We start from the raw sequence: 25049 nt of genomic DNA on the forward strand, positions 1-25049 counted from the left end.
AACAGATGAATGGATCAAGAAGATGTGGTTTATCTATACCATGGAATACTACATGGCAATGAGAAACAATGAAATCTGGCCATGTGTAGCAACATGGATGGACCTTGAGGGTGTCATGCTGAGCGAAATAAGTCAGGCAGAGAAGGACAAATATCATATGTTTGCACGTATAGGAGGATTAGGAGGAACTTGACGGAGGAACAAGGGGGAGAAGAAGGGCGGAAATGGTGGGGGAAAGGGAGAGAAGCAAACCATGAGAGACTCTTGAATGCTGACAAAAACTGAGGACTGATGGATGTGGGGGGAGGGGGGGATGGGCATGGAGGAGGACACTTGTGGGAATGAGCACTGAGTGTTATGTGGAAACTAATTTGACAATAAACTATTAAAAAAAAAAAAGCAGTTTTTTCTCCAAAACTGAAGAAAATTAGTTGCTGGGTTGATCTAGCCTCTCCTCCCACTAACCTGACTCCCGAACACAATGAGCAATAAAGAAAAGGATCTAAATGTATCATGAGATTAAAATAAATGTTTGAAGCAAAGGCAAAAGATCAGGTGACTCTGATACTCCTGAGAATCACACTGGAATTGAGAAAGACAATGGAGATGTACCTTCTACCTTACAAAGGACAATAATTCTACCATGTGAGGGCAGAGCAGACAAGTCTGTACAAGGGGATTCTCACAAAGCTGACGACTCAAACACACTTCCAAAGAAAAGAGATCTTCCCCCAGTGTGAAGGTGTAAGTCAGAATAGAGTAAGATTCAGGTTCTAGTGACAGTGTTATGGAATCTGGTCTGGATCACCCAGTGGAAGAACCAAGTGGCACCTGGAGACCTTGGAGGCAGGAGGATTATTTTACACAGGTGGGCTCAGAGGAGATCATTCTCCAGAGGTCTGAGCCCAGAGCATTAGCAGAGGAACAATGTATAGCCTGTTACTTCCGCATTCCTCATGAATCAGGGACAAGTGTTTTCTTATTAGTCCTGTCAGCCATCTTACAGCAGATTCTCCCTGTCACTGTCGGCCATCTTACAGCAGATCTTCCCCATCAACAGGACATGGATAAGAAGGTGACGGAAGTCCCAGGGAGGGAGCTGTGCAGGACAGTGAGGTATCCAGTCTCTGTTGGAGCCCAGGAACAGGACCTTTGCTGGGAAAATGAAAATGAACTGATCACCTACTGGATATGCTGGACTATATGGAAAGTTGTATTCAGAGTGTTTAGATGATACTGTTGGGAAGCTTAAGAATGAACAATAATAGGGATATAGAAAAATCGAGCTGATGAAAAAAACCAGTCAGTTAATAAAGTTACATAGGAAAGAAAATGCATTTATAACACACTAATGGGCTCAGCCATGAAAAAATACTTCCAGGTCAATGACAGTACTTACACATAGTGTGAATGATGAAACACTGTGATGTGTTTGTACTGCGAGGAAACAGGAGGAAGGTAGGGGCGGCCAGGCTTGAGGCTGAATCCTGTCCTTCACAACCAGAGGTCAATAGACCATCGCTGAACAAATGAAAAAAGACATTTTAGACAATCTCTAAAACTGGAAACCTAGAGGTAAAGGTTAGGGAAATGGTTAAATGAAACATACCCAGGAGTGAAGAAAGGAGGTGGGGCAGGAGCTGAAGATGGGACGTTTTACTGTGCAAATGCATCACTTTGATGGCTCAAACAATAATTTTAAATAGATACAGGTTTCAACAAAAGTACCATTTCCTATATTTTTAAAGTAATCTTTATACATCTCCTATATTTTCTATACTTTCTTAAACTAGGAGTCTACAATAAAAATATTCCTCAAATTGGTTTTGTAGTGATATGTGTGTGTCAGTCTCAGAATCCACTGTGAGAGGTTGACACGCTCCAGTGAGGACCATTTTAGGAAGGATTCCTATAGGTCTACTTCCTCAGGAGTGAACTAGGAGAGAGCAACCAGCAGGGCTGTCCCCAGATGAGGAGGGAAAGTTGCCGGCAGCCAGTTGCGTTAAGGACACCTGGCACCTAGGGGAGGAAGCTACTGGCAAGGCTGGGGAGGGGCCAGGAGTGAAAAGTCTGCTTCTTTCCCTCCTCTGATGTCCCCTGGGACTCTGGAGCCCCGGGAGGGAGTGCAGGGCTGGGGGAAGGGCAGAGAGGGAGCACTGGAAGGAGCACACCCAAGTTACCTGCAAGACAGGTGTGGAAAGCGATGGGCTATTACCAACCATGTCCAGCCAAGGCCTGGCTCTCAGGTGCAAGGCTCACCGCTGAGCCCTACTGGTGCTGTCTGAATCGGGACTGTGACCTCTGTGACATCTGTGTTCTTCCATGGAGCGGTTGTCTCTTCCTACTCAGCCCATCCCTCTGGACTTTCGTCCCTGGACAACTGGCTTCAGTTTCTGAATTTATGGGGATCAGTTTGCCTTCCACTCCTCTGCTAATCAATTTCTCCTTGTGGCCTGCAACAGTGATCATGATTCACTTGGCCTAAAGGCGGACAGCATGGACATCTGAAACGGTGTAGGATCAGACCTTCACCGCCAGTGCCAGCTTTCTGACTTAGGGAGGTTGTTAACACCCCTGAGTCTCGCTGTCTCCAAGGGACTGGAGGAAATGCTCCCTACCTTGTCTATGAGGATTATGTAAAGTAATTAGAACAATGCTCGAGAGTGAGTGACATTTCCCCTTATTTCACACAGCGAAGTTACAACTTATTAAGAGAACATTTCATGGGGATGAGAAGGGAAGATGCCATCAACTCCAGGAATCAAGAGAGAATGGTTTCCTGGCAGAGAAACTTCCAGAGGTTTTAGAAAGGAGTCAAAGAAAACGCTGTGAGAAGTAAGGCCTGGGTTACTGTATATTATTACAACAGAGGTAATGTCATGACTACTGTGCAAATTTTGGTTCGTATTTTAAGGACTAATCATGATAGCACCTATCTGTGGGGGTTGCCATGACAACGGATGTGCCAGTCCATGCAAAGTGCTTAGAGCAAGGATGTGCCCACATAAAAACCCATGCCAGTTATTTTCAGGGGGTTTCCTGAGCCTTTGAAATTTCCAAATTTTCCAGATTTGACTTGCTATTTTCCAAATCTCTTGTTGCCTTTTGGTAAAAGGGTAGCAAAAGCCCAAATAACACAGTGTGTTTCTTTTTCCTGAGACAGCAAGGAGCATGGGACCTGGACAAATAACAGTCCCATAGCCAATATTTAGAGAAGAGGAGAAGAATGTTCCTTGGGAAAAGGAGTATTCAGAAAGGAAGGAAAGAAAGCTCAATTTCTAGAGGACCAACAAAAAACTTGATTTCACTGGCTTACCTGACAGGAGGTCCAAGTATAATTTTCTGACTCAGAAAAATTAACTGCCCATCTGTAGGCTCCCATCAGCATCCAATTGTTTTGTACATTTCCAAACATCTTCTACCTCTAGTTCTGTGCCTTATGTCTTAATGCAGTGGGCTGGCTCAGTAATATATCTTCAGTCGAACAAGCAAGGCATTTCATCCATCAGGCTTTGGCCAGTTATCTCTGCCATGCTCAGATTTCTTCGATGATGTGTTTCCATGTGTCCATTGTCCATTGATCTCTTTGGTCCTTTTGAGCAGGTTGTACTCCTGGCCAGGGTAATGAGTAGCCTATAATCATGTTGTTGAATATGTTCACTATATACTTAGCCTTACCAATAATTATCAAGTAGAATTCAAACAAAGAGAAAGTGAAGTACATCAAAAATATTCACGGCATCTTCTAATTGTCTGGATCTTTTCTTGTCTTTCACTTCTCACCCTTATTTTAGTGTAGAAACTTTGATTCAGCAAATATTTATTGAGTATCTGCTACACACCAGCTAAGTCTGGTGAGGGAGGCTCTAACGATAGAGACGCCCCCATCTTCTTGAGGCTTACTTTACTGTCTTTTTGCCAAAATAGCTGTGGGATTATGTAAAGGAAGACAGTCTTTCAACTACCAAGACACTAATCAATTCTTTGAAGTGTCTTTTTAAATCAGACCCAGATAGTAGACTGTGCTTTTCCCAACCTGTTTACTTGGCTCCCTTAGAGATCCACAGGGATTGTAACCAGAAGTCTACATTAATTTTGTGAAGAATAGCCAAGAACATTTTTTCTTAAAAGCATTTGTGTTTACCACAGTGGTGACAAGAAGATGGAGACAAAAATATCGCATTACGATGGTCATCAATTATGACTTTCTGGGTTTTTCACAATGAGCTCCAGAATCTCTTAAAATCAAATCGATGTTTTTCATTAGATAGTCTTTTTACATTACTGATATATTTTTTAAAGTTTATTTATTTATTTTGAGAGAGTGAGCAAGCGTGAGTGGGGGAGGGGTGGAGAGAGACAGAGGAGAGAGAGAGAGAGAGAGAGAGAGAGAGAGAATCCCAAGCAGGCTGTCAGTACAGAGCCTGAGGTGGGGCCCAAGCTCATGATCTGTGAGACCATGACCTGAGTTGAAATCAAGAGTTGGATGCTTAACGGACTGAGCCACCCAGGCACCCCTACATTGCTTATGTATGAAAACGCATTATTCTCTGTTATTTTAAACAGTAGAATAGATATTTCCACAGTCTTTAAGAACATAGTCAGGGCCTGGAAACACTATGTATTTTTCGAGTTAAAACAGCTGTGAATGATGAAAGTACTCGCTTCTGGGGTGAGCAAACAGTATTCAGCTATTTAATCCTGTTATCAAAGTGAGTTAACAAAATTCAGTTCAAATTGTACCAGCTCAGAGTTGCTGCCAGAGATCTGATTAATGAATGTGTAGTAAGGGTTCTCCAGCATCTCTCGCTCTAAGCAAATAACCGTAGGTTTCAGATTTTCTAATGTATGTGTGCTTGTGCATGTGTGTGCATGTGCGTGGTGCACTCAGCATTAAATATATCCCCGACATTTGACTAGCTTTTGTTTTTTCCATCTCTGTTGAAAGAATGCCAGTCCTATTTCAATAGCAAACCTCTACTAAAAGAGTACAAAAAATTACAAAAATTTTTGGGAAGAAAAATGAAATGATGTGCATAGATTTGGGTATTGATTCTATGCCAGCATTTTGTCATAAAAGCTTATCATTGGATCATAGCATAATATTTAAAGAAATGTTAGACATGTGGTTTTTGACTTTATAGTAAAAATTGGAGAGAATGAAAATTAATAACTTAATATGAAGAGGAATAATAATAACAAGAATATCAAAAAGAGAGATCAATACATTTTATAGGAACTCAGAAGTCCCAAATTCTAGAAAAAAATCGGGAAAAAATTCTGAACAATAAAACTTATTTCCCATATGCTCCTTATATAATTAACCCTGCTCCAAGATTTAAAAAAAATTTAATGTTTATTATTTATTTTTTGAGAGAGACACAGAGTATGAATGGGGCAGGGGCAGAGAGAGAGGAAGACACAGAATTTGAAGCAGGCTCCAGGCTCCGAGCTGTCACCACAGAGCCTGACACTGGGCTCAAACCCACGAACCGTGAGATCATGACCTGATCTGAAGTCAGACACTTAACCAACTGAGCCACCCAAGAGCCCCAACCTTATTCTAAAATTTAAAAAGAGTCGATACTACTAAAGGGTGTTTTGATACAAAAAGCTCCTTTCTAGAGGAGAAAAATATGCATAATTTCAGCACACTTAAAATAAATTGAATTTTCAATGAACCTAATGTGTAAATTAGCATCAATTTTTTGAAAAGTTTGGTGATGTTGAACTGGCTGCCTCGAGTCAAATATTTTTTATTTTTAAACTGAAAATTAGAGAGTATACATACAGGAATAAAACAAAAACCAGATAGTAACTAATTCAGGTGGATTTTTGACATTATCACTAGCATTCATGAAATGAAAATGACCAAAACTGTCTTCACAAAGTACAGGATAGAAAGGTTTTAAATTGCTGTGTGGTACTGAAATCATTAGTAGGAAAAAGTGGCCTTAAATAATGTAAATAATGCACAGGGTATCTTTGCAATGATGTTTATTTTCTGAATGCAAATGGCAATTTGTAAATGTAATTCCTCTGTTTTCTGTAATACTTTTGATTTCTAATAGCACTCTTGTCTACTCAAGCTATATTTAGAAGGTTGGGATTATTTCCATAATGCCACAGTGTAGAATGAACTTCGGGCTTCTTTAGCATTAACCTTGGGAAGGATTCTCTTTAACTCTCCTATGGTGAAGTCATGATTGAATTTTTAAAATTTCTTCTGGAAATGAATCCTTCAAGCTGAGCCTATGCAGTAGTGGAAGAAAGTGCTATCTGGAAATTATCTGAATCCAAGCGAATAAAGAGAGCAGATTCATATAAGTCTCAAGGCAAGTATTTGCAGTATGACTTAGTTTCCACGCTTTAGATTAACCTGACAAAGTTCATGTTGGTCCAGAAATCTCAACCCTTGGAACTTGACTTGGTGTTATTTTGTTGCTTACATGTTTTTGGTTCCTCCTAAGCTGTCCCAACATTCAGCTAGATGTTTCAGAATTTTGCAGAGAAAACGCACAACTAGCAGATCTTTCATGGAGATAAAATTCCAGCAGTCAGGGACAGATAGTGTACAGGACAAGCTCAGGAAAGGCAACCTGGAGCTCAGGAGGGACGAGCGCCCTCTGCAGCCTGGGCTGCCTCCCTCCTTGAGACTAGAAGCTTCTCTATGGGTGTGGGTGATGGTGTTACATATGGGTGTCTACTTCTTGTCCTCTGTTCCCTTGTCACCATCTTCCTTTCCTAACCGACCTCTGGATCCCTCCCATTCTCACTGCCACCAACATATTTAGCATGTTTCCATGTTTTGTCTGTCTCTTCACCACTTTCTAACCCAAATTTTAAAATTAAAACTCAGGGGCGCCTGGGTGGCTTAGTCGGTTAAGCGTCCGACTTTCGCTTAGGTCATGATCTCGCGGTTCGTGGGTTCGAGCCCCGTGTCGGGCTCTGTGCTGACTGCCAGCTCAGAGCCTGGAGCCTGTTTCAGTCTGTGACTCCCTCTCTCTCTGACCCTCCCCTGCTCATGCTGTCTCTCTCTCTCTCCTAGAAATAAATAAAACATTAAAAAAAAAATTACTTTAAAATTAAAACTCAAACCCACTCACCCTTTTCCTTTCTCATTCTACTTTCCCCAGTGCTTCTCTCGATGGGTGAGCAATCATTGATGACTGGATTTCTGTCTTTTTCCTTCTGCTTCATCTTCATGCTGTCGGAATAGCAAGATCTCCTTACCTCTCCTCCATGAAGGTAACAGCGTGTCCTTCAGGTAAATTGTGTAATCAGCGTGTCTCACTGTTTTCCATTCTTTCTGCTTGTACCAGACGTGGAAATTCATCCCAATGGTTGTGGTGAATTGTCATTAACAATCGTCTAGCAGTCAGTTGACCTCTCCCTTCTGCGCTGTTTGTCTTAGCCTCACCGATGGCTAACCACGGTCCTTCCTCATCACCTGAACCCACACTTGTGTGAGTCCCCGCTACTGCTGTGTGACTCTGACTCAGAGTCTGCTCCTGGACTGACCCATAGCACGCTCCTCCGGTGTCCACACTGCAAATTTCACCGTGGTCCCAACACATTTGCTCTGATTCTGTTGGAATACACGTGCTTTCCAGAACTCACATGACATTTGAAATTGCATGACATTTGAAACACGTGAGAACTGAATTCCTGCCTGCATCTGGCCAGTCACATTCCATGCTAGGCCCAGCTGCAGGCTCCATGTGGACCCTCCTGCCTGGGGACCTGTAACTGGGAGGCCTTCCACAATACTCTTACTTTGTCCCTCTACTGTGCCTAACATAATATTTTCTTGTGTTACATACTAGAGTAGATTACTTGTTACTTTTCTGATTTTCCTGTTAGAGTCTAGACACGGAGCCCTATGGGCATGGGCCATCTCTTTTTCACTTGTGTATGTTTTTGTATATTTAACATAGAGTAAATTCTCAAAATTTTTAGTGGATTAATAATATATTTGTGAAAAGCTGAGGTCAAAATATATCCCCCACTATTCTTTCCTCAAGTAATATAATTATCAGCCATTTTTTGAATAGCTTCAATTACCTAGATGTCGCATAGTTCCAAAAAAATTTGAGTCATCAAACAAGAAATCCACATTATATCATTATGGTGAAGCTTAAGCAGTGGGAGTTATACAGCACAGAATGGTGTATTTAATGCTACCCTAACTGCTAGAGAAGACGAATGAAAAAGCAAAAAATAAAACCACAAAAACATTACCTACCACTGGGTGTTGTAGCTTAGCTATTTTTTAAAAAATGGCTATTACTAGTGACCCTGGATTTGGTTTCTGACTTTTTAAAAACTTTTAAATATTAAACAGTTCTTTAAATCGACCATTTTTCCCCCTACTGAGTGTATTTCTCCTTGTACCATCAAACAAGGATTGTATGAAGACCCTGGTCAGGATTATCTTGGCCTTTGGATTCCATCAGGGTCATATTTAGAACTTGGCTAGAGCAAAACTCTGGCTCCCGCACACCCCTCCCTGACCAGCATTCTGTTTGGCAAAGCCTGCCAGGTGCCTGATTGCGCAGAGAAATGGAATGGGATCACTCAGTGTGACAGTCAGGAGAGATTTCACAGATCACAAGTGTTTGGAGAGACAAGTCAAAGCTGAGCCATGGAAATGTGGCATGCCATCTCCCCACTAAATGGGGGTGGCTTGCCAAGCAGGAGTCCAAGGTCACATGGCGGCACTGCTCTTTTGGACAATAGCCCAATAAAAAGAAACACCTCGAGGCATAGCACTGCTGTATACAGTTTTTTTGGGGAAAAAAAACTAAACTCTGTTCTTTACCTGGTTAGCTAGCAAGCACGGGGAAATTGGAGTTTAACATGACTTGGTGGATAATAAGCCTTTAAGTAATGACATTTTTATAGTTCGTCCTCAAAGGAGTACAATGCCAACTTTGTTGTGAGGCAGATGGTGGGGAAAAAGGTGGATGTGAATCTGATCATTTAGCAGGCAAATTAATTTATGTGACAATAACCAGCCTCCAAATTGGGTTTATTGACTCATTACATTTTCTCCCTATGAAATTTAGTAAAATGCCAAACTCTACATTTTAAAGGAGCTGAAGGTTATTTTCTCATTTTAAAAGGGGACACGTTCAGTATTAGTTGGGATCTATAGTAACAATATTTCCACAGCTTCAAGTTAGTCGGTGGCTTTTCTGTAGCTTGAGTTTGCAATAAAATTGTGGTCCCCAAGCCATCCTTAATCAATCTTAAAAATAATCGATTATCTAATCGCTGGATCGCTTTTTCTTTAGAAGCCCAAGTAATTTTCAAAACAAAAATAAAACAGACCAGTGAAACCTCAAATTACTTCGATAAGTGAAAGGAAAGAATGGAAAGGAGAAAGAGGGGAAAAATTTAATGTCACTTTTAACCACTCTTGGAGTCAGAGGAGTCTGCTTACTATGGAAAGTTTGTCTCATTTGATCTGCTAAGGAAAATCAACTTAATTCAGAGGAAAGACTTTTATTACGAAAAAATCAAGAAAGGAAACAGACACACAGACACTGTTGATTAAACAGGACAGTAGACTGTGCGATACATTCTTACAACCCACATATTAGAGTCACTGGCTGGGTCCCTGCAGGAAAATATCAGGTATACGTGTGGTGTTTTGAGGCCCCCCGGCTGTGGTGTGCTGCCCTGTTGCCCTGACAGCACTTGTATGCTTTGCCGCACCAGGGTTCACCCCATCCCCCTGGACCTGCTCCTCTTGACCCTTTAAAAGCCATGTCTTCCCCAAACTTTCTCACTGTAGCTTTTGCTTACCTCCACAAGCCAAGAAAATAGGGTAGAAATGTCCTTTTTGTCTGCAGTACAATCATAATTGGTAGAGAAAGCATGCTTTCAACCTATTTTTTAAAAAAATATCCCAGAAGTACATCCTCGTTGGCAAATGTTTGAACAGTATAGACAGATATAGACTGGCAAGGTCATGCTCCCTTTTCCTGTGGAGATGACTCAAGGGAGATGCCTTTGTATTTATGAACACAGGGCTGTATACCTGCTGACCATTGGCCCATTTGTTTTTTAAATAAGTGGGTTGGCTGGGGCACCTGGGTGGCTCAGTCGGTTAAGCGTCCAACTTTGGCTCAGGTTATGATCTCACCGTTCGTGGGTTCAAGCCCCATGTCGGGCTCTGTGTTGACAGCTAGCTCAGAGCCTGGAGCTTGTTTCAGATTCTGTGTCTCCCTCTGTCTCTGACCCTCCCTTGCTCATTCTGTCTCTCTCTCTCTCAGAAATAAATAAAAAATGTTTTTAAAAATTAAAAAAAATAAATAAGTGGGCTGGTATTACAAGGCTGTTCACTGACTTGGATTATTCGCAGAATTACCTGGGTGTTCAAATGCTGGCACACCACTGCATAAGCTCTACCTCAGTCTTTTCCTAGCTGCATGGTAGTCCAAAGTGTGAACGTATTCTATTTTGGGTAGTCAGGTCTTTCTGTTTCCTCCTCTGAGATGGATGAAAGGAGCCACATCTTCCCTGTGGTGGACAAGAACTCCATTTCCTTATGTCTTCTTGCCCCGAGGGACCATCTGGCAGGAACCACTGGAAAAGTATAAAAATGAATGGCAAGGACTAATATTCTTTAATTTCTTTGAAAGTAGTTTCTCCTTAACAGAGGACCATGGGGGAGGGGAAGGGGATAAACTAGTTATGGAAAGGGAGGGAGGCAAACCATAAGAGACTCTTAAATACTGAGAACAAACTGAGAGTTGATAAGGGTGGAGGAGAGGGGAAAATGGGTGATGGACATGAAGGAGGGCACTTGTTGGGATGAGCGCTGGATGTTATATGGAAACCAACTTGATAATAAACTATAAAAAAATCATTAACTGAAAAAAAAAAGTAGTTTCTTAAACAAATTATTTCTAGAAAATGTTCTCTCCCCTGTGTGTCCCCTAAAGTGCACATGCCATTGTCACCCCTCCTGGCCCAGGGTCTTCCCCTCCCCTGTTTTCTGCTTCTGTCTAGCCTTGAACATGATCTTCTGGCTGTTCCTCCTACAACTTGGATCACAGCACTTTGTGCTCAAAGCTCATTGGTGGCTCCTTCAGCACCGGGATTGGGATTAACTTGGGATCTCTGCAGTCCCATCAAGAGTCAGGAGTATGTATGCCCCGACCACCCCAGCCGACCCGGTGGGAAGTCGCTGGTCCCATCCCCGGACCTGCCTGAGTCTCAGTTTCCTCATCCATGAAAGGAGGGATCTGACTGCATAACCTACCCAGTTACGTTCCATTGTGAGACTCTCAGCCATTTCGGCACTGATCAAAGGGCTGAGAACTTCTGTCTGCCCTGCCAGCTCTCAGATCAGCAGTGTATTTCATCCTCACTCCAGCACAGTTTAAGATCTTTTGAAGGATTTTGCTTCCGTTTTAAACATATGAGTATTGATGTTTATTGAAATCTGAAAGCCGGATGGGACCCGGCTCATTTTCGCATTCTGGCACCACTCACAGCTAGTGACATGAGGGGCTTTTGCCAGCAAGGCCTGTTTTAATCAAAAGCTTTCATCTGAAATGCAATTCACAATTTCTGGGTGGTAAAGAATAATTCCCCCTGGGACGAATGTACAAAGCTGTAATACTGAGCGGTTGAAATACTTGCGACAGTAGGTAAAACTGGTTTCATTCAACAAACTTGTATCAACTGCTCTTTGCAAGTCACTCTCCTAAGGACATGCAACGTACAGGATGACGTTCCTACCCTCTAGCCTTAATATCTCTAGGCGTCCACAGAAGGCAGAAAAATACTCTTGACTGGGACATGGAGAGAAACATTCATGAAGAAAGTGGAATTTGTGCTGCATGGTTTTTTGTTTCAGTTTTGGTTGGTAGCATTTATGAGGCTGGTGGACATGGGAGCTGGAGTTAGAGGTTAGAGTTCTGTATTGGTGGGGGCTTCATCTTTCCTGGCTTCACCCACCCAAGGCATTGCAGTTAGCAGAGCTTCAGTGATAGAGCCTGTGAAAAGCAGACATCAGGAGTCCCCTCAATCTTGTGTCTCTGGGGGACTTACATGGGAAAGCCAGGGTGGCAGAGTTTCAGACATAAAGGAGAGAGCTGGAGACACCAGCCTTCAGACCTCATGGCCAGTCTAGCCACACCCACTAAAAAGTTTTGCTACCACAGCTGAGGTTTGAGCAGTGAGTATCCTGCACTCCTCAGACCCTTCTCCAAGTTCGGAACCACTGGAGATGTAGAAGCAGAAATCAGATAGGTGGTCCAAATGATATGTTCTATCCTACTGATGCACGAATGCACTGATGCACGGGGATGGTGTCTGGCCAGCAACCCCACACCCCTCCTTCTCACCCGGACCTTTCCTGCTAGAATGGACTCCACCTCCCAGGCTGGAGGGTTGACTGAATGAAGGCACACAGGCTGCAAGCCAGGGGGTTGGGCAGCCACCGGCAGGGGAGGAGCGGGGTCAGCAATGCAGAGGGGCTCAATGCCCCCTCAGGGTCCCCCAATCAGAGAAACTATGCTGCCTGTGGGGATAGTGTGTGTGTGGGATGCAGGCAACAGCCCGAAGCCAAGGGTTTTCTCGGAAAGGGGCTCAATGGAAATCTCCAAGCCACGAGGAGCATTCCTTTGGGTTTCATGTTCTCCAACAGGCTGTAGTTAGATTTCTGGATGCAGGAAGTCATTGGTTTGAGGTTTCACCATCAGCTTTGCAGTGGTTTTCATGGGATGGGTGCTCTGGCATCCAGGTGAGCCTGCATCGCTCCAGATCACCTCAGCTCTACCAGCCCAGTTATTCATTGCACCCCTTCTCTGCTCCAGGACCGTGCGATTCCAAGGGTGACAACTCCCTCCCTGTTCTACTCTCCCACTCTGGGCCTGCCCAGCTGAGAGTATAGATCTCCAAACATTGTGCAAAATAACTAAAAGGCCAACTAAAAATGCATCCTTTGGGGTATCTGGATGGCTCAGTTGGTCAAGCATCGGACTTCGGCTTAGGTCATGATCTCGCAGTTTGTGAGTTCAAGCCCCACATTGGGCTTTGTGCTGACAGCTCAGAGCCTGGAGCCTCCTTCAGATTCTGTGTCTCCCCCTCTCTCTGCCCCTCTCCTGCTCATACTTTGTCTCTCTCTGTATCTCAAAAATAAATAAAAACTTTAAAATTTTTTAAAAATGCATCCTTCTACAACATCAGCAAATAAAAATGTCCCATATTTGCCCAAGGTGAACTCTTGTACATTAAGAGATTTCTAGGGAGAAAGTAGAAACCAAGAATGATCCTCCCCATTTTTTATTCCTTTCAGCCTCAGCCAAAAAGTCTTCTCTGTAGCTCCTCGTAGCAGCTGTAGCTCAGGCTGTCTCTGCCAACCGCGCTTCCTTCAGGATTTCACAAGTCCAGCCAAGGCAAGGCAAACCTCTGATCGTTTCACTTTCGAGAGAATCCAGAAGGCTAATAGGACACATACCACACTATCAGCTCCACTCCCATTAAACATATACACACACATATGCATGCATTCATGGGCACACACACAATGTGTGACACACATATATGCACATGAGGCACAATACACACACACAAATGTGGATACAAACATATGTACAAACATGTGCACATGTACATAACAGACCCATACAGAAGCAAATCCCTGTTGGTATCACACATAACTGAAGCAAGATGGCGCCCGCAGAACCCAGCAGTGAACGCAAGGTGGACTCACGCTGCTGGTAGCCTGCTGAGACCAGGGCAATGGTGAGGTGATGTCTGATGGAAGAAGGAAACCTAAGCATTTTTTGTTTCAATCTCACCACAAGGTCAGTTAGTGCCCACTGCTGCACGGACTTAGGTTTCCCTGGAAGAATTCGCTCCTGAAGCTGAGGCAGAGCTCATCTATGCAGGTACTTCCCCTCATTAGCTTGCACATCTCATTGCAAAAATTAGACATTTGCACAAGATACAGCCACAGACCTAAGACATTATTGTGTGTTTCTTTCCCATCCAGCATAACCAAACCTCTGTTTTGATTGTCTCTTTTTTTCAAGTGGCCATGATGTCCTACGGTCGAGCTGAGGATAGGACTCTGACAAAGGACACAGTCACAGTCTCTACTCCTCCTGTGCTGCTGCCACTGCCTCTTGTTGTTGGCGCTGCGACGGCTGTGCCCTCAGGCCGGTGTCCCCCCCTCTGCTTGTTTATTTCCCGCAGAGAATCACTTTTGGTAGATAGAGGAATGAGCTGATGTCGTTGACCTGAGGTTCCTACAGAGGACCATTCCCTGTCGTGGGCTCTTCCTCAGAATGTTTCCTGTTCTCCTTGACTTTCCAGGCATTGAATATCTCGTGGTTCTTTTTTAAATTATTATTAAAAACATTTTTTAATGTTCATTCATTTTTGAGAGACAGGGACAGAGTGTGAGTGGGGGAGGGGCAGAGAGAGAGGGAGACACAGAATCTGAAGCAGCTCCAGGCTCTGAGCTGGCAGCAGAGAGGCCAGCTTGGGCTTCGAACTCATGAGCTGTGAGATAATGACCTGAGCCAGAAGTTGGTCGCTTATCTAACTTAGTCACACAGGCGCCCCTCTCATGAATCTTTAACAACAGCATACTTTTTTCTGCTATCTCAACTAGTGACACATGTCCCTGTGTTCTATTTTCATTGTTGTTGCCTTGATCCTTTTGTTTATTTCTTTGTTTTTTATTGAGTAAAATTGGTATACATTATGTAAGTTTCAGGTGTACAACATTATAACTTGACATTTGTATATAGTACGTAGTGATCACCACCGTAAGTCTCATTTTCATCCGTCGCTACATAGCTGAGCTCTTTCACCTATTTCTCGCCCCTAACCCCCTCCGCCACTGGTAACCACCAATCTGTTCTCTGTATCAATGAATTTGTTTTTGTTTTGTTTGTTCATTTGCTTTGTTTTTTAGATTCCACACATATATGAAATCATATGGTATTTGTCTTTCTCTGTCTGGCTTATTTTACATAATACCTTCAAGTTCCGTCCATGTTGTCACACATGGCAAGATTTCATTCTTTTATTTGGCTGAGTGGTATTCCATTGCATCTATCTATCTATTTATGTATCTATCATCTATCTATCTATCTGTCTATCATCTATCCTACATCTTCTTTATCCATTCATCCATTAATGGACACTTAGATTTTTTCCATATCTAGACTGTTATAAATATGATGCAGTGAACATAGGAGTGCATATATCTATACAAATTAGTAATTTTATATTCTTTGAATGAATAAGCAAAAATGAAATAGCTAGATCATATGGTAGTTCTACTTTTAAGTTTTTGTGGAATCTCCATGCTGTCTTCCACAGTGGCTACACCAATTTACTTCCCTTCAAGCATGCATGAGGGTTCCCTTTTCTCCACATCATTGTCAACACTTGATTTTCTTGTCTTTTTGATAATAGCCCTTCAAAGAGGTGTAAGGTGACATCTCATTGTGGCTTTGAATTGCCTTTCCCTGATAATTAGTGATGTTGAATACTTTTTCATATGCTTATTAGCCATCTGTGTATCTTCCTTGGAAAAATATCCATTCAGGTCCTCTGCCCATTTTTTAATTGAATATTTTTATTGTGAAGTTGTATGAGTTCTTTACATATTTAGAGAATTAACCCCTCATCAGATGTATGATTTACAAATGTCTTCTAGTCAGTATTGCCTTTTTGTTTCAATGATGGTCTCCTTTGCTGTGCAGAAGATATTTAGTTTGATATAGTTACATCGTTTATCCTGCTTCCATGTCTCTTGCCTTTGTTGTCACATCCAAAAATAAATAAATAAATAAAAATAAATAAATAAATATATAACTATAACCAATGTCAATTAGCTTACTGCTATGTTTTCTTCTAGGAATCTTATGGTTTCAGGTTTCACATTCAAGTGTTTAAATCATTTTGAGCTAATTTCTGTATATGGTATGATTTTGTGTAATTTATGTGCATAATGGTCTTCATTCTTTTGTGTGTGGCTGTCCCATTTCCCAATGTTTATTGACGAGACTATCCTTTTCCCATTGTATGTTCTTGGCTCCTCTATTATAAATGAATTTATCATATGCATGCAAGTTTATTTCTGGACTCTTGATTCTGTCCCACTGATCTATGTGTCTGTTTTCTGTTTTTATGCCAACAGCAAACTGTTTTGATTACTATAGTTTTGTAGGTAAGTTTGAAAACAGGAAGCATGACACCTTCATCTTTGTTCTTTCTCCAAATCACTTTGGCTATTTGGCATCTTTTGTGGTTGCATACAAATATTAGGATTATTTGTTCTAGTTGTATGAAAAATTCCATTTGGATTTTTGTTAGGGATTGCATTGAATCTGTATATTGCTTTAGGAAATATGGACATTTTATAATGCTAATTATCCCAATAAATGAGCATGGAATATTTTTCCACTTATTTCTGTCTTCTTCAGTTTCTTTTATTAATGTCTTGTAGTTTTTAGTGTACAGGTCTTTTACCTCCTTAGTTAAATTTGTTCTTAGATTTTTAAAATGTGATTATAAATAGAATTGTTTTCTTAATTTCTCTTTATGGTAGGTTGTCAGTACAAGAAATGAAACAGATTTCTGTATATTAATTTTGTATCTTGTAAATTTACTGAATTTAGTTTTTATTTCTAACAGTTTTTTGATGGAGTTTTAAAGGTTTTCTACATATAGAATTCTCTTATCTGCAGGAGGCAGTTTTACTTCTTTCTTTCCCATTTGGGATGCCTTATATATTTTTTTCTTACCTAATTGCTATTGCTAGGACTTCCAATACTATGTTGAATAAAAGTGGTGAGAGTGAGCAAACTTGCTTTGTTTATGATTTTAGAAGAAAAACTTTCAGCTTTTCACTATTGAGTACCATGTTAGCAGCGGGCTGGTCATATAGGACCTTTATTATATTGAGGTTCATTCCCTCTATCCATACTTTGTTGAGAGTTTTTATCATAAATAAATGTTAAATTATGTCAAATGCTTTTTCTGCATCAATTGAGGTAATTATATGAAATTTATCCTTTGTTAATGTGGTGTACCATGTTGATTGATATGTGCATGTTGAACCATCCTTGCATCCCTAGAATAAATTCCATTTGTTCATGATGTATTATCCTTTAAATGTACTGTTGAATTTTGTTTGCTTAAAATTTTTTGAGGATTTTTGCATCTATGTTCATTAGAGATATTCGCCTATAACTTTCTTTTGTTTGTGTGTATCTTTGTCTGGCTTTGATACCAGGTTAATGCTAGTCTTGTAAAATGAATTTACATTTTACATTTAAAATTCCAAATGTAAAATGAATTTGGAAGCATTTCCTCCTCAATATTTTGGAAAAGTTTGAGAAGGATTGATATTAAATCTTCTTTGAATGTTTGGTAGAATTGTCTGTTTCCTGGACTTTTGTTTGGAAGGTTTTAAATTACTGATTCAATCTTCTTGCTAATAATATTTCTTCAAATATGTTTTCTGCCTCTTTCTCTCTCTCTTTTCTCTTATCAGAATCCTTGTAATGCAGATATTATTCCACTTGATATTGTCCTATAGGTCCCTTAAGCTATTTTAAATATTTAAAATTCTTTTTCTTCTTGCTGCTTTGTCTGTGTGATTTCTACTATGCTTTCTTCCAGCTTGCTGATTCATTCCTCTGCTTCATTCAGTCTGCTGTTTGACCCCTATAGTGTATTTTTCAGATCAGTTATTGCATTCTTCAGCTCTGTGACTTCTGTTTAGTATTTTCTTATCGTTTCTAGCTTTCTTTGTTGAAGTTCTCACTGTGTTTACCCATCCTTCTCTTGAGTTCTATGAGCTTCTTTATGACCATTACTTCGAACTCCTTTTTTTTTTAATATTTATTTTTGAAAGAGAGTGAGACAGAGAGACAGTGTGAGCAGGGGATTCGCAGAGAGAGGGGGAGATATAGAATCTGAAGCAGGCTCCAGGCTCTGAGCCGTCAGCACAGAGCCCGATGTGGGGCTTGAACTCACAAACTGCAAGATTATGACCTGAGCTGAAGTCAGACGCTTAACTGACTGAGCCACTCAGGTGCCTCTAGAATTCTTTATCAGTTATGTTACTTACCTCTCTTTCATTAAGGTCTTTTTTTGAGGTTTTGTCTTGTTTGGAACATATTCTTATGTTGTTTGATTTTGCTGGATTCTCTGCATTTGTTTCTATATATCAGGTTAAATAGCTATCTCTCCCAATCTTGAAGGTGTGGTTCTGTATAGGAGATGAAGTTTGTTATTTAACCTTGTCCTAAATTTTGTTGTTGTTTCTTAATCAGAACTCTGTGATTGTCTAAGTAGCCTGATTTGTTCTTCATAGGTAGCAGTTGTTGAGGGTGTGCCAAGACCTGCCAGTGTTCTGAAAGGAAGGATCTCAGACAGTGCTTAGTTCAGGCTAATTGTAAGCCAAATCCTCAGGCCGCAGCTTCTGTGTGTGTGTGTGTGTGTGTGTGTGTGTGTGTGTGTGTGTGAATGCACAGCTTTTAAGGTATGTAAATATAGATTTGTGGGCCTCCCTATAGTTGTCAACTCTGCTGGCTTCCAGATCAGGAGTTCTGGAGATGCCCCTTAGGCAACAGTTGTAAACATCGTTGCTTTAGGTAAGTGTATGAACTCCTTGCTTGGGGGGGTATCATCAAGCTATGGTGAGGCCAAAGCAGGGCACTATACAGTGTCCTCCTGCACACATTCTCTGGAGGCACCCCTGTAGCTTCTGGATATGTGCAAACCTGAAGCCTGCTCCTTAGGATGAAGCTGAGGACAAAAAAGGCTCGTTTCTCATGAAGACCAGGGGTGTGTTTCAGTCTGCTGTTTGTACACTACCCTGGGAGTAGCAGCCTGCCAAAGATTGTCTCTCCAATTATTTCACACCCATGGTGTCCAGAAACATAATCCTCCCTGGCCGCCAGAGTCAGGTACCCAAAGGGCATCCCCTATATGGGCTGCACATGCCTGCTAACTGTGATGGGTGAGCTCTGGCTATGGCCTGTGGGGGCAGGGCGCTCCTGCTAGAGCTGGTGGATTATGGCAGGTGAAGGTACAAGAATGGTACCTGCCAGCACTGCCACCAATAAGGAAGAAGGAGAACACAAATTGTGACCGCCAGCACCTCTGTCCCCAGGGAGAGTCCCAACATGTACCTGTGTCTAGAGCAGGTGCTTTTAGATTAAGACATGAGTCTCCTTTGCATATAGTCGAGGTGCCTTTTAAATTAAGAGTGGATTTTCTATTTCCTACAACCCTGTGGTTCTCCTGGCAGTAATCCCTGTTGGTTTTCAAGGCTAGATGCTATGGGGTCTTGTCTCTTTGGTGTAGGTCCCAAGGGTCGGATACCTAATGTGGGGCATAAACCCTTCCCTCTTCAGGGGAAAGCTTCATATTGTGAGATCCCTCCTGGTTGTGGGTCCCAGGCATCTGGAGTGGAATTTCTTGCTAGACCACATCTCCACCTCTCATAACCATCTCGATGTGACCTTTGTATCCTTTTTGTGGATGTGCTGTTCAACTATGTTTCAGGTCCTTCCTAAAGGGAATTGTTTCATATGTAGCTGTAGATTAATTTTGTTTGTGGGAAGATTGAGCTCAAGATCTTTCTTTTTTTAAATATTTATTTCTTATTTTTGAAAGATAGAGAGAGGGAGAGAGAGAGCAAGCAGGGGAGAGGCAGAGAAAGAGGGAGACCCAGAATCCGAAGCAGGCTCCAGGTTCTGAGCTGTCAGCACAGAGCCTGACGCAGGGCTTGAACCCAAGAACCATGAGATCATGACCTGAGCCAAACAAAGCTGGATGCTTAACTAACTGAGCCACCCAGGCACCCCCAAGGTCTTTCTATAATACCATCTCGAACCTTCCTCTCTTGCTATTTTATGAAAAATTTTGTTGAATTTTTAGCAGTTTGACTTCATAAAAATGGATCACTTCCCTTTCTTATATGTTATGTTGGGCAATTTTGCTGGAACTGAATGTTTCATTTCTTTTATATTTTTCATTAGTTTTAGACTTACATTTTCCAATATGTTCTTAGATTTTACCTCATCAGAAAAAAATGATGTTAAGGAATTCTGGATCTACCTGGAGTACCAGTTATTTAAACAGCTCTAGATTACTAACTCATGCTGATGCCAGTACGCTCTCACTTGGTCATTTGCCATTATACTCATCTCCAACTCAGAGCCAGGCTTCTCAGTAAACCAGTGGTTCTTAGAGTGTGGTCCCCAGACCAGCACCATTGGCATCCCCTGAAAACTTGCTAGAAATGTTATTGGGCCCTACCCTGTACTTACTGAATTAGTAACTCTGTGGAGCGGGGCCATAGAGTTCAAACAAGTCCTCCAGGTGCTGTTGACACTCACTCAATGTCTTCGTCAGCACAGGTTGATATAATAAAAATACTCCAGACTGTCTCATTTAGCAATGGAAATCTATTTCTTAGAGTCTGGAGGCTAGAAAGTTCAAGATCAAGGAGGCCAGCTGATTCAGTTCCTGGTTAGAGTTCTCTTACTGATTTGCAGATGGCCACCTTCTGGTCCTCACCTGGAGAAGAAAGAAGTCACCTCTCTAATGTCTTTTCTTAGAAGGGCTCTAATCCCACTGATCTGGGCTCAACTTGTATGACTGATTACCCAAAGGCCCCATTTCCAAACACCATTACATTGGGGGTTAGGGCTTCAACATATACATTTTGAAGGACATAAACATTTAGTCCTTTGCACTCAATTTTTTTGAGCCATCTCTCTACACAATACTCAGGTTCTGAATAACTTATTCATGTTGTATTTGGAGAAAGTTCTCCTTTTTTTGGCCATATTGAAAACTACTGCAGGATTAATAGGTGTGATAGCTCCTCTTCATCAGATCGTTAGCACAGAAGTAGTTGTAGTAGTACGAGTCTCTGGAGCTGACTGTGCCCCAACCAGTGTTAGTCGTTTATGTTCAATAACCCTCTGGGCTTCATGACAGGCTGACTGATATAGGTCCTCATTATATACTCATTTGTCTTATCCCTCCCCTTCCCCATCCCTGGCAACTACTTTTTTTTCTGTCTCCATAATTTTGCTTTTTCTAGAATGTTTTATAGCTAGAATCATACAGTATGTACCTTTTTCAGATTGACTTCTTCTACTTAGTAATATGCATGTTTCCTTCATGCATTTTCATGGCTTGATAGCTCATTTCTTTTTAGAACTGAATAATATTCCATTGTCTGGATGTATTATGGTTTATACATTCACCTACTAGTTTTATACTCATTTTACAGATAAGAGAGCTGAGACATAGAAGATTAACAACTTACTCAATGACGCATAGTTAGTGGGAGACAGAGGCAGGGTTTGGACTGGGACAGTTTGCCTGTGCAGTCATGATCATCACCAGAGATCATTTGTGGTTAACCTACTTTGTGAAACATCTCTATTCTTTTTCTCAACAAATATTTACTAAGCTTTTAGAAACTGGTCTTTTTAAAATTATTTCATTTTATTTTTAATTATTTTCTTAATTTTTGTTTTTTCAGAAACTAGTCTTCTGAGCCAAGTTTCCTCTTACAAAAATAACTCATGGACATGTTTGAAATTAGATTCTCAAAAACTTGAAAGCCCTATAGAACTTCTTTTGTGCTAATTAGGTTTCCCTAAGTTGTTGACAGAATATATCACAAAAGGTTGCCACACTCTGATGGCCAATCGGGGCCAGGCATCTCCCCCTGCACCTAACTGAAGGCACATGGCACCTAAAGACCACAGGTTTTGGAGGATGATGACCATGTGATGGAATTTTGGCATTCCTAGTTATGAGGTACTTACCAATAGGAAAGTAACAGCCTTGAGTTTCAGTTTCCTAAAAATAGCAAAAACAAAGAAAGAAAGGAAGAAAGAGAGAGAGGAGAGAGAGAGCAAGAAAGAAAGAGAGGGAAGGAAGAGAGAGAGAAAGAAACAGAAAGGGGAGGAAGAGAGAGAGAGAGAGAGAGAAAGAAAGAAAGAAAGAAAGAAAGAAAGAAAGAAAGAGAGAGAGAGAGACAGCAAAAGAGAAAAAGAAAGAAACAGAGGAGAGGGAGAGAGAGAGAAATAAGAAAAGAAGGAAGAAAGGAAGAAAGAACATACACATTTTCCTAGGCTTGTGAAGATGAAATGAACAGGTAAGCTGAAAACAATCTAACATGAACCTTGTAAGCAGGTACTCAGCCCACATTGCTTTTCTCCTTTTGCCCAGAGGCTGAGTAAGTCTGCTGGGTCTTGTGACATTTCTCCTATGACAGTCCTGTCCAGGGGCTTCTTTTCTCTAACATTGGGCCTAGAACTCACCACTGAGCTCCAGGGGTTGTTAGAGCATGAATTGTTTAAGAGATCCTTAAGCCACAGAGGTTCTTTGGTAGTAAATTCCCAAGCCATAGTGATTAGGAAGGTTAGGTGCTCAGAGTATAATGTGATTTTCTTAAGGACAGAATGTATAATCTACCATTTCTATATTCATAAAAATAAAAATGATCGAACATATTTTTATATGTATAAGACAGACTAGAATCACTCTACTTAAATTTGAGTCCATCTGAAAAAGAGTGTCAAGACAAAGGGCAGATGCTTGGTACCTTGAATCTCATTGATGCAGGACTCTGCTTGTTCCTGGAGATGGAAGTATAGCCTGGATATCAGGACCATATGCTCGATGGCCTTGCCTTGTGGCTTGCAGTACTTAGTCCACTGGTGGAGTCATTGGAACTGTTTGCTGTCAGCAGAGCAGCATTTCCCTTATTAACAGTCACCAAAGCTACTTCTGAAATGCCAGAAGACACGCTGGGGTCTGAACTTGGCAATCTTAGAGAGTCAAGGTGAGTATTTTCTTTTCAGTTGGATATCCAATCATTTGTTTCTCTCTCTGTAAATATTTACCACATTCTTTGAGTCAGCTAGCATAGTTAGCATTGAATCAGAATTGAAAACGAGGATGAAAATCATCATCTTGAATGAAAACAAAAGGGCTTTCAGAAAGTGCAACCCATAGGAGCTCCCTGTCTCTGCCCGCTGAGGAGAGTGTGGGCTTTGCAGAGTGCTATGTAATTGTTATGAGCTGAATAAGTTCATATGTTGAAGCCCTAACCCCCTGTCTCCCAGACTGTGACTGCAGTTGGAGAGAGGGTCTTTACAGAGGTAATTAAGTTAAGATGAGATCATAAGGATGGGCCCAATCCAACATGACTGGTAGCTTTATAAAAGAAAGATTTGGACACAGAGAAAGGCATCAGTCATGTGCACACACATGGAAGACCATGTGAGGACACAGAGAGAAGATACCATCTGCAAACCAAGGAGAGATTTCCAGAGAAACCAACCCTACGGACACCTTGATTTCTGACTTCCAGCCTCCACAGCTGTGAGAAATAAAGTCCTGTTGTTTAAGACATGTCATTATGGCAGCTCTCAGAGACTAACACAGTTAACACATATATTCAACTTCTCACTTCTGCTCTCAGTGAACTATAGGTAGTGAGTCATTTACCCTGACTTAACCTCATAGCTTCCCTTTTCCCAGGAAACTAAGGAGAAAATATGTTAGATCTGTCTCTGAATCCTTTTCTCCTACCAAGTGCTATATTTTATGAGAATAGCAATGGATAAGTCATAGCTCTGGGTCATTTCCAAGATTTAAAAGAAAATTCACTATGATTCATCTGTAATTTTTCAAAAAATAAACATGGCATATACATTCCACTAAATTAGAGAAGAAGCAATTTAGCATTTGGAAGCACCACTTCCCACTTATTGAAGCAAAACTCTTCAACAGAGAAAGTGTTTTAAGAACCTTAGTGAAATATTTACTAAGATAAAACCAAGCAGTGTTCATAAATTAGAATGTAAATTCACTTTGCTTCAACTTCTGTGATTGCTTTAGGCAAGAGGATTTTACAAGAGTTTTTAATATATACTTAGATGACTATTTCACCTTCCAGACTAGATTATAATAAGAACTGACTATACTTCAAAACTTATTCTTGCTAATGGATCATAAAATAACAATGCTATCTCTCTGCTGGCTGAAGTTGCTTATAACCATGATTCAAAAAGCCTAAAAATGACCACTTATTTGAGTGGTGACTATTTTCCATACTCATGTATAATGTTATATGAATTTTAAAAAACAGAAGGTGGATTTATTAATTCTCTGAATATCTAATGAATGACAAAAGAAGCCTACAATTTTTTATAAAGGTAACTAACAGTGATACCCTAAAAGCTTCCTTTAATGTACATTCACTTGTATATGTCAGAGACTTTTAAACAGTTTTATTTTTTTAGTGTTTATTTATTTTTGAGAGAGAAAGAGAGAGAGAGAGAGACAGCACACAAGTAGAGGAGGGGCAGAGACAGGGGAACAGAGGACCCAAAGCAGACTCTGTACTGAGCGCAGAGAACCCAATGTGGGGCTCGCACTCACAAACTGTGAGATCATGACCTGAGCCTAAGTCAGGCACTTAACTGACTGAGCCACCCAGGTGCCCTTGAACAGTTTTATACAGACTGATTTAAAGGGATTTTTAGGGGTGAGTTTTTGTTTACTTTTGAACAGGTAAAAATCAAAACCCATCGTAGCTAATAGCAATTATGACAAAGAGATTTCAGTTGGCTAAAGTACCAAAGAAAAAAGAACACCACATGTCCAAGTTTCAGCCAAGGAATGTGACCTGAACTTTTGATTCTAATTCTTACCCAGGCATTTTTTTTCAGACTTCTTGTGGTGTAATCAAAATAAAGGCCAATGAACAAATGAAATGAGTGTTAAAACATATAAGAACAAAATATGTCTATATCAGCTGATTTCTTAAGCTGGATTCAGGATACGTGAGTGTTTATTAAATTATCCTTAAGACTTGGCATGTCTTGGGGTGCCTGGGTGGCTCAATCAGTTAAGCTTCCAATTTCAGCTCAGGTCTGATTTGATGGTTCTTGAGTTCGAGCCCCGCGTCGGGCTCTGTGGTGACAGCTCAGAGCCTGGAGCCTCCTTCAGATTCAGTGTCT

General features: G+C 41.1%; 1 long non-coding RNA gene across 1 annotated transcript; it reads right to left on the bottom strand.

The window, feature by feature from the left end:
- Window positions 1–1060: 1060 nt before the first annotated feature.
- Window positions 1061–7394, bottom strand: LOC144225834 (uncharacterized). Its single transcript, XR_013333412.1, has 4 exons — window positions 7234–7394; window positions 3317–3612; window positions 1400–1521; window positions 1061–1155 (listed from the first exon to the last, which is right to left on the bottom strand). It is a non-coding gene; the product is annotated as an uncharacterized LOC144225834 (long non-coding RNA).
- Between the last annotated feature and the right edge of the window lie 17655 nt (window positions 7395–25049).

Source organism: Crocuta crocuta, unplaced genomic scaffold, assembly GCF_008692635.1.
Source record: "Crocuta crocuta isolate KB4526 unplaced genomic scaffold, BGI_CrCroc_1.0 scaffold465, whole genome shotgun sequence".
Classification (NCBI taxonomy): Eukaryota; Metazoa; Chordata; class Mammalia; order Carnivora; family Hyaenidae; genus Crocuta; species Crocuta crocuta.